Below are 11,400 nucleotides of genomic sequence, written 5' to 3'. Positions count from 1 at the left end.
GCATTCCAAGGAAAAAGTCCAAATAATTCTATAATTTACACAGTACATGTATTTGTCAAATCGAGCATAAAATGCTCAGGTGACCATGTGACCAATGAACCTCTTATACGCATTTCATATACTTAATTCATTACCAGTATGAAATAACAGAATTTAATTAATGATGTAAATTAGGTTTTGATAAAAGGGGGGGGGGTATAAATTTTTGGCCCATAATTGGAACTTTTTTAAATTTATTTTCTCAACAACAAATACTATTATTTTAGTACAAAGCGTTTTTGATGAATTTATCAAAATGTGCAAACTTTTTTTAGTATTTGATTAGGCAAAAACCTCCTTGAAAAGCCATACCCAATCAATTTTGCCCCCCCCCCCCCCCAACACACACACACAATTTGCCTGTTTTTGGAAATAGGCCTAGATGGCAAAGTTATGTTAAAACATCGTTTGTTATGATAATTTAAAATTTGTTCTTGTACTGTACATGTATGTGAACACCTTTTTGAAAATTTCTACATCACATTGGGCTTGCGTCACCCTACCAGTGCTAGTACTAGTTTTACCATTATCATTTTTAGATTGCATATGCCATGTGACATGGTGCAGTGTTACATGTACATGTATATCAGTGGAAATTAATTCATTTTGTGTTTTAATTGGATTATATTTCATGAAGTTGACAGGACCTATGACAGTCGGTAAGTACAAGTTTAAGTATAGATTGGGGTAAAATAAACTGAAATGCAAATGGTTAGGTTAAAGTTTAAAAAGGATCAAAGATCATCGGCAATCTCCTATGCAGAGTTGTCGTTCGTTTCTCTCTCAGACACTGAATGTATGAGCCGATGGTAGAGAGTGGATCATCAGATGCCACAATAGACGAATTTCACATTCTGAAGAGTTATCTCCCGTTGTCGACATTACATTCAGTTACAGGCACAGATCCGGGAATTTTTTTTCCGGGGGAGGGGGGGTCCACACTTCAGTCCAAAAAAATTCCAGCCCAGAATTTCCTGAGGAGCAAAAAAAAAACAAACAAACAAACAAACAAAATAAAAACAATGATGGTGGGGTCCATGTTTTTAAATGGGGGGGCATCCAAAGTCATTTTTTATTTGCTTCTGTAAATCAGTATATAAATGCAAATTCCGGGGGGGGGGGGGAATGGGTTCCAATCTCCCTAGCCGCTCCCTGTCCTTGAAATGGCAAATGATCATGTGACTCCTAAATAGTAGAAAACTTTTCCATTTGACTATAAATAATTTTGTTTCTTGTGTTATTATGTTATGTACATCTAATGGTTTAAGGTTATGAACCCTTGAGGTCATCCCCACTCTCTTAATGAACTGGAAATGTTCATAATATGACTACATCAAATTAAATAAAAGTGCATCAATGATAAGATTACTTGACATTTCAGTCATGAATTTGGGTCAACCCATGTACCCTCCTAGAATTAGGAATGAAAATCATTCAAAGAGATGGACCATTAAACTATTTGTATACATTCACATTTTTTTTTTATGTCAAACCAAAGTATTAGACTATAGTTTGCATACATAACAAACAGGGGTCTGGGAAGGGGAAGGGGCAGTTAAGGGGAAGGAGTTATCTCTTTACGTCTTAATTGTTGAAAACTCCTAAAATGAATGTTAAGCTCAAATCTGACTTGTACGTCTTCATTATTTTTAAGTGGTGGTGTCTCCGTATGAGTGAAAAATTCCCAAGAGGGACATTTAACAACAAACAAACATTAATGACTTAAAAAACACAATATACATGTACATGTTTATTAGTCAACGGATATACTTCTGATCATATCTCTAGTTCTCCCTTGAATCAGAAATGATGATATAAATATTTTAAGAAATGATTAAGAGTTGAAAAGGTTGTGCATTTTAAAATTCACTAAGCTCTGTGGTTGAATTAGCTATACCAGTTTAGCTTATTTTGCTACTCAAAGCACCTTGATTAACTATTTTTAATCGTACTGTTTTCTGAAATGTGAAGTTTTTTCAACATGGATACAAGTCATACCTTTTAGCTTCTGAAAACAATGCATGAAAAAAAAAACTGCGTTTCAAATACTGTAACTCTTTCCAAGTACTTGTGATCATCAGGTTTTAGCTCACTTGAGTTTTTCTGGTTTTCTGATCACATTTTGTTTGTCATCCATCTGTCCGCCTGTAAACTTTTCACATTTTTGTCTTCTTCACTAGAACCGCTGGGCCAATTTCAACCAACCCTGCCACAAAGCATCTTCGGGTAAAGGGGATTCAAGTTTGTTCAAGTGAAGGGTCACACCCTCTTTCAAGGGGGGATAATCAAGAATTAGTGAAAATTTGGTGGTATCATTTTAAAAAAGTCTTATCAAGAACCACTGACTGGGCCCAAAAAGTTGAAACTCTCTTTACACAGACTTAGTGTAGCTTCAAATTTGTTAAAACTATGACCCACTGGGGTAGGGTGGGGCCACATATGGGGATCCAATGATTTACATAGAAAAATGCAGGGGATTTTTTCCATCATAAATCTTCTTCTCATGAACAGCAAGGGCATTATTGTCGTCCGTTTTCACAAAAGGGACCTAGGGGACATTAAATCTCATTTGTCTGTCAGTCTGTCTGTTTGTCAGTCTGTCCGTCTGTCACAATAAATTTAACCTTGGTCATAACTTCTGAATAATAAGAAATAGGGCTTTCATATTTCACATGTACATTACCTACAAGAACTTTCTAAACATACCATGATTTTTGAACCCATTACCTTGACCTTGAAGTTTGACCTACTTTTCAAAAAATTTAACATTATTTTAAATGATCACTTTGAAAGAGAAAAGATAGGGCGTTCATATTATACATGTATATTACCTGTGACAAGACCTTTCTAAATATATCATGACTTTTGACTCTGTGACATTGACCTTGAAGTTTAACCTACTTTTCAAAAATGTTATATTTCCTTATAACTTTTGATTGAGAAGAGATAGGACTTTTATATTTGACATGTACATTACCTGTAACAAGATGTTTCCAAGCATGCTATGATTTTTTTACCCCTTGACCTTGATGTTTTACCTAATTTTCAAAAATTTTAACTTTGGTGATTACTTTTGAATGACATATGATAAGGCCTGCATATTTGAAACAATATGTCATAAATAATGGCATCCCATCCACTAGGACACGGAAAGCTGGGGACCACAATTCTTTGAATTTGCTTGTTAGTCATTTTGATATGGAAACATCCTCATATAGTGTAGATTCAAGTTTTTTATGCCCTGCCATGAATATGGCCAAGGCATATAGTGTTTGTCATGTCCGACTTCAATAAAACGTCATGCTGATACATACTGATGTAAGCTTTTCAACTGCATCAAATTTTTTTTACCTTGACTTTTCCTTTGACCTTGACCTTACTTTTCTTAAATTAGTGTCTAGATCAGTTTTGAATAAACAATTCAAGATATATTTATCAAACTTCATATGCTGATATATACTGCTGAGAGATATCAATTGCATCAACTTTTTTGACCTTGACTTTTCCTTTGACCTTGACCTCATTTTTTTAAATTAGTGTTTATCTACGTTTTAAATAAACCATTTCTGATATTTTTATTGAACTTCTATGCTAATAGTAAATACATACTGATATAAGCTTTTCAACTGCATCAGCATTTTGACCTCAACCTTTCCTTTGACCTTAACCTCTCTTTTCTCAAATAAGTTTGTACAAATCATGTATATATCATGTATATATCAGCATATGAAGTTTGATAAATATATCTTGAATTGTTTATTCAAAACTGCATATTTAAACATCCTGGTTCCCAGAACTTCCCTTATATTTTATGCACTAGCCTTAAATCATGATCATTTGGAAGATGATTGATTTTGTCCTGTGGATGTGTAAAATGGTTTTAAAATTTGCATTTCCATGTGGATAGCAAATAGGGGCAGGAAAAAAATGGCCCCTCCCTAACCCATGGGGTCATGATTTGTACAAACTTGAATCTACACTTCTTGGGAATGTTTCCATATTAATCATGCTTTTGTTGTTCTTAAAAAGAAGAAATTTGAAGATTTTTTTCCTTTTAAATCTCTAGAAAACTTTGATCCCTTACTGTGGCCTGACCCTATCGTCGGAGGTCATGATTTGAAAACTAGAAATATGTCCATAGGACATAAATGTCCCGCCGAATGTATATTACTTATGCAACATGAAAATTTGTATGAGTGTATGAAGTTTGATGAGAATATCTTGAACAGTTTCTTTAAAATTGAAACTAAAATCTAAAAAAAATGGATATAGATGATAAATTCTCACAAAATTATGTATAAGTGCATGCTTACATAAAAAATATCTTAGATTGTTTCTTTAAAACTAAGCAAAATTTAAATTAAAGAGAAGGGAGGTCAAGGTCACAGGAAAGTGCAAGGTGAAAAGTTTTTGATGCAGTTGAATAGCTCTCACTAATACATATCAGCATATTAGGTTTGATAAAAATATCTTGAATGATTTATTTAAAACTGAGCTTAACACTTATTTGAGAAAAGAGAGGTCAAGTTCAAAGGAAAGGTTGAGGTCAAAATGCTGATGCAGTTGAAAAGCTTATATCAGTATGTATTTACTATTAGCATAGAAGTTCAATAAAAATATCAGAAATGGTTTATTTAAAACGTAGATAAACACTAATTTAAAAAAGTGAGGTCAAGGTCAAAGGAAAAGTCAAGGTCAAAAAAGTTGATGCAATTGATATCTCTCAGCAGTATATATCAGCATATGAAGTTTGATAAATATATCTTGAATTGTTTATTCAAAACTGATCTAGACACTAATTTAAGAAAAGTAAGGTCAAGGTCAAAGGAAAAGTCAAGGTCAAAAATTTTGATGCAGTTGAAAAGCTTACATCAGTACAGTGTATGTATCAGCATATGACGTTTTATTAAAGTCGGACATGAAAACACTATATGCCTCGGCCATATTCATGGCAGGGCATAAAAAACTTGAATCTACACTATATGAGGATGTTTCCATATCAAAATGACTAACAAGCAAATTCAAAGAATTGTGATCCCCTGCTTTCCGTGTCCTAGTGGATGGGATGCCATTATTTATGAAATATTGTTTCAAATATGCAGGCCTTATCATATGTCATTCAAAAGTAATCACCAAAGTTAAAATTTTTAAAAATTAGGTAAAACATCAAGGTCAAGGGGTAAAAAAATCATAGCATGCTTGGAAACATCTTGTTACAGGTAATGTACATGTCAAATATAAAAGTCCTATCTCTTCTCAATCAAAAGTAATAAGGAAATATAACATTTTTGAAAAGTAGGTTAAACTTCAAGGTCAATGTCACAGAGACAAAAGTCATGATATATTTAGAAAGGTCTTGTCACAGGTAATATACATGTATAATATGAATGCCCTATCTTTTCTCTTTCAAAATGATCATTTAAAATAATGTTAAATTTTTTGAAAAGTAGGTCAAACTTCAAGGTCAAGGTCATGGGTTCAAAAATCATGGTATGTTTAGAAAGTTCTTGTAGGTAATGTACATGTGAAATATGAAAGCACTATCTCTTATTATTCAGAAGTTATGACCAAGGTTAAATTTATTGTGACAGACGGACAGACTGACAGACAAATGAGATTTAATGTCCCCTAGGTCCCTTTTGTGAAAATGGATGACAATAATGCCCTTGCTGTTCATGAGAAGATTTATGATGGAAAAAATCCCCTGCATTTTTCTATGTAAATCATTGGATCCCCATATGTGGCCCCACCCTACCCCAGTGGGTCATAATTTTAACAAATTTGAAGCTACACTAAGTCTATGTAAAGAAAGTTTCAACTTTTTGGGCCCAGTCAGTGGTTCTTGATAAGACTTTTTTAAAATGATACCATCAAATTTTTACTAATTCTTGATTATCCCCCCTTGAAAGAGGGTGTGACCCTTCACTTGAACAAACTTGAATCCCCTTTACCCATGCTTTGTAGCAGGGTTGGTTGAAATTGGCCCAGCGGTTCTAGTGAAGAAGACAAAAATGTGAAAAGTTTACAGGCGGACAGATGGATGACAAACAAAATGTGATCAGAAAACCAGGAAAACTCAAGTGAGCTAAAACCTGATGATCACAAGTACTTGGAAAGAGTTACAGTATTTGAAAAGCAGTTTTTTTTTCATGCATTGTTTTCAGAAGCGGAAAAGGTATGACTTGTATCCATGTTGAAAAAACTTCACATTTCAGAAAACAGTATGATTAAAAATAGTTAATCAAGGTGCTTTGAGTAGCAAAGTAAGCTAAACTGGTATAGCTAATTCAACCACAGAGCTTAGTGAATTTTAAAATGCACAACCTTTTCAACTCTTAATCATTCTTAAAATATTTATATCATCATTTCTGATTCAAGGGAGAACTAGAGATATGACCAGAAGTATATCCGTTGACTAATAAACATGTACATTTATATTGTGTTTTTTTAAGTCATTAATGTTTGTTGTTAAATGTCCCTCTTGGGAATTTTTCACTCATACGGAGACACCACCACTTAAAAATAATGAAGACGTACAAGTCGGATTTGAAGTTAACATTCATTTTAGGAATTTTCAACAATTAAGACGTAAAGAGATAACTCCTTCCCCTTGCCCCTTCCCCTTCCCAGACCCCTGTTTGTGCATGTATGCAAACTATAGTCTAATACTTTGGTTTGACATAAAAAAAATGTGAATATATACAAATAGTTTAATGGTCCATCTCTTTGAATGATTTTCATTCCTAATTCTAGGAGGGTACATGGGTTGACCCAAATTCATGAATGAAATGTCAAGTAATCTTATCATTGATGAACTTCTATTTAATTTGATGTAGTCATATTATGAACATTTCCAGTTCATTAAGAGAGTGGGGATGACCTCCAGGGGTTCATAACCTTAAACCATTAGATGTACATAACATAATAACACAAGAAACAAAATTATGTATAGTCAAATGGACAAGTTTTCTACTATTTAGGAGTCACATGATCATCTGTCATTTCAGGGACAGGGAGCGGCTAGGGAGATTGGACCCCCCCCCCCCCCCCCTGGAATTTGCAGAGTTATTTAAATAGGACTATATACTGATTTACAGAGGCAAATAAAAAATGACTTTGGATGCCCTCCCCCTTTAAAAACATGGACCCCACCATCATTGTTTTTATTTTGTTTGTTTGTTTGTTTGTTTGTTTTTTTTGCTCCTCAGGAAATTCTGGGCTGGAATTTTTTTGGACCGAGGTGTGGACCCCCCCCCCCCCCCCCGGAAAAAAAAATTCCCGGATCTGTGCCTGTAACTGAATGTAATGTCGACAACGGGAGATAACTCTTCAGAATGTGAAATTCGCCTATTGTGGCATCTGATGATCCACTCTCTACCATCGGCTCATACATTCAAACGAACGACAACTCTGCATAGGAGATTGCCAATGATCTTTGATCCTTTTTAAACTTTAACCTAACCATTTGCATTTCGGTTTATTTTACCCCAATCTATACTTAAACTTGTACTTACCGACTGTCATAGGTCCTGTCAACTTCATGAAATATAATCCAATTAAAACACAAAATGAATTAATTTCCACTGATATACATGTAACACTGCACCATGTCACATGGCATGTGCAATCTAAAAATGATAATGTAAAACTAGTACTAGTACTGGTAGGGTGACGCAAGCCCAATGTGATGTAGAAATTTTCAAAAAGGTGTTCACATACATGTACAGTACAAGAACAAATTTTAAATTATCATAAGATAACAAACAATGTTTTAACATAACTTTGCCATCTAGGCCTATTTCCAAAAACAGGCAAATTGTGTGTGTGTGTTGGGGGGGGGGGGAGGGGGTTGACAAAATTGATTGGGTATGGCTTTTAAAGGAGGTTTTTGCCTAATCAAATACTAAAAAAAGTTTGCACATTTTGATAAATTCATCAAAAACGCTTTGTACTAAAATAATATTATTTGTTGTTGAGAAAATAAATTTAAAAAGTTCCAATTATGGGCCAAAAATTTATATCCCCCCCCTTTTATCAAAACCTAATTTACATCATTAATTAAATTCTGTTATTTCAGACTGGTAATGAATTAAGTATATGAAATGCGTATAAGAGGTTCATGGGTCACATAGTCACCTGAGCATTTTATGCTCGATTTGACGAATACATTTTCTGTGTAAATTATAGAATTATTTGGACTTTTTCCTTGGAATGCCCAATATGAAGGAGTGTGCATTTAGAGGCAAACACCTTAGTGCGGGTATTACTGTCTCATGACAGCATCTAGTTTTAGATTATATGTGACAAAAGCATAATGATAGGCATGGTTACATCAAAACAAAAATGATTCTAACTAAATTTACATGGGCAATAAGTAAATAAACATAAATTGTTTATGCTAATATTAATGTGTAAATAAAGCTTATTCAATTTTTTATTGTTGGTTTGTGCATTTTCCCACTTAAAAATATAAACATCACAAAAAGATTTAACCTCGTAACTCTCACATCTCAAAAAACAAGTTCATTACAGCCATTTATCATTGTGATAAGAATACACACATCTATATGCTAAAGGACAATCAAGGATGGATGTCACTATTATATGTTTTTGTTTGTTCGTTTATTGTTTAACGTCCCTCTCGAGAATTTTTCACTCATATGGAGACGCCACCACTTGCCGATGGAGAGCTGCAAATTTTCACCTATACTCGGCACTCATGGCCATTGAGCAGTGAGGGATCTTTTTCGTGCCAGCACCTAATGCTACACGGGACCTGAGTTTATACGGTCTCATCTGAAGGACCGGTCTCAACGTCCCACAGTGGGATTCGAACCCGCGATGTAAGGATCAAGTCCTTACTTTGCGACTCTAGAGCAGACGCTCTAACCACTGCACAATGCGGGCCATTATTTTATGTAAACTTGGAGCCATTGAGAGTAAAATATAAACAATTTTACATGCATGTAGCACAACCTGGAGAACACTTTGAGAATTCAAGAGTAAATTTGTTTTATTTTAAACTGGGACCATGGTTTTACTACTGAGATGAGGAACTTTGAGAGATGAAAGTTTGAGTCATCAAATGTGTAAAACTATGACAAAGTTAAACCCATGATAACACTCACCCCTTCTGAGCTCTGTAACACTTCGTAAGGATGAAGTCTGTATTTCTCCTCTCTATCATATCTTTGATTATTTCCTTATTTTCTTTTTAAGATGCATACTCAGACTGAAATCACATTCACTTAGATAGTACACTGTATTGTCACTAAAGAAAAAAATGGAATCTGAATCCAGCTTCACTTTGGAAAAAAAAATAAGAGAAAATTAAGCATGTATCCTCACCAACACAATTCACTTTGTCACGTAAATAAAAAATCGTTAGTATTGGTATGTTGTTAATACTAGTATTGGTATATTAACAATAGTATTAGTATGTTATTAACACATGTATTGGTTTGTTATTAACACTAGTATTGGTAAGTTATTAACACTAGTATTGGTATGTTATTAACACTTGTATTGGTATGTTATTAGTCCCCTACCGGTGAAACCGGAGGGGACTATAGGTTTCCTCTGAGTCTGTCCGTCCGTCTGTCTGTCTGTCTGTCCGTCTGTCTGTCTGTCAGTCTGTCCCACTTGGTTTTCCGCACTTTTTTCCTAAACGCTTGCAGATATTGAGCTGATTTTTGGTATGTGAGTGTATCTTGATGAGTTACAGATCAAGTTTGCATTTCGTTCCGCTTCATTGATTTTTGACGGAATTACGGCCTTTTCAATTTTTTCGGGTTTTCCGCAATTTTCTTCTAAAAGCTTGTAGATATTGAGCTGATTTTTGGTATGTGGCTTTACCTTGATTAGTTACAGATCAAGTTTGCATTTCGTCCCGCTTCATTAATTTTTGACGGAATTATGGCATTTTCAATTCTTAACGGGAACGGAACCAGATTACACTTGCCGGTAGGGGACTAGTATTGCTAATGCAATACTCTCAGAATGCTTGTTAACACTAGTATTGGTATATTATTAACACTAGTATTGATTTGTTGTTAACATTTGTACTGGTACATTGTTAACATTAGTACTGGTATGTTGTCAACACTATGTAAAATTGTGAGAAAATTCTGCAGAACTGAGAAAAAATTAAATTGGAAAGCAAATATTTATAGATATCTACAATTTCCTTCTTGTCATGACTCCGACAAATGGTTAAAATAAAAATTATGCTTTTGGATTGAGCTTTTGCTAATTACAACAAAAATTACAGGGAAAATGTTTTGTCAAAATCAGAATTGTGATTATCTTCCTAGACAACTTTTAACCATTACTCAAATACTGACACAGCATTAAATAATTATGAATAATCGATATAAAGCATTATACATTGTTTGAATATAACAAATTATAGGAATGTGTGTGTGTGTAAATATGTGTGAATTGAGTATTATTTTAAGGATAATGAAAGAAAAAGTGAGCAAGCTCACATACCCCACGCTTCCCCAAAACTCGACAATGCAACACGTAATGAATGGCACAGTGCATTTTAAATACACAGTATAATTCAAAAAAGGGGCATTACTTGCAAAAAATCATCACATCAAAACTTCTTGCATATAAGGACATTCAAATCTTTGTATGTTACAAATTTAACTGGGCTGAAGTTTCTAGATAAATAATGGAATCAAAATTTCTTGGTAATATACAAATCTATACATTATTCTGAAATACCTACAAAGTTTCAGGAAATTCAGTGCCGGAATTATGCTGACAAACTGTTATTTAAATTCCTCAGTGTTTTCGATTTGTTAATGAGTGTAAGTCCATGTCCAACACATGACAGTTTACACATTTAAATAATTGATGGAAACAAAATTATGATGTAGTCATATGAATCTGTTTATATACTGTACTTATGAAATTATTTAAGGCAAAGCACACCAATTTGAAGAGGGGGGGGGGAGAGAGAGAACTATCGAAGATGGTGTGTGTGTGAGTGTGTGTTTGTGTTAAACCATTAATATTTTGATCTCAAAATCAATAGGGGTCTTTTAAGGTCATAAAATATTTCACATAGAATTTCATTATAAAAAGCTGATTCCAGTGGAGTTTCTTATTACCTAGCTGGAAAGTTTCTTCAATAAAAGGCAAAACTCTTAAGGCAAAAATAATGGAATCAGAATTTCCTGGTAATATGCACATCTACACACTGTGTACTTAATATCTGCAAAGTTTGTCCAAATTCTGTGCAGCGGTTTAAGAGGAGTTGTGCTGACAAACTGTTCATCTCTATATTCAAGATATGGCCAAAAACCTAAGTTGAAAAGTGCCGAAATTCCCAGAAAAAATAAAGGAATCGGA

Source organism: Saccostrea echinata, unplaced genomic scaffold (assembly GCF_033153115.1).
Source record: "Saccostrea echinata isolate AGI-Se365-2 ecotype Australia unplaced genomic scaffold, CSIRO_AGI_Sech_v1 ptg000015l, whole genome shotgun sequence".
NCBI classification, from domain to species: Eukaryota; Metazoa; Mollusca; class Bivalvia; order Ostreida; family Ostreidae; genus Saccostrea; species Saccostrea echinata.
Note: the sequence above shows the minus strand (reverse complement) of the source record.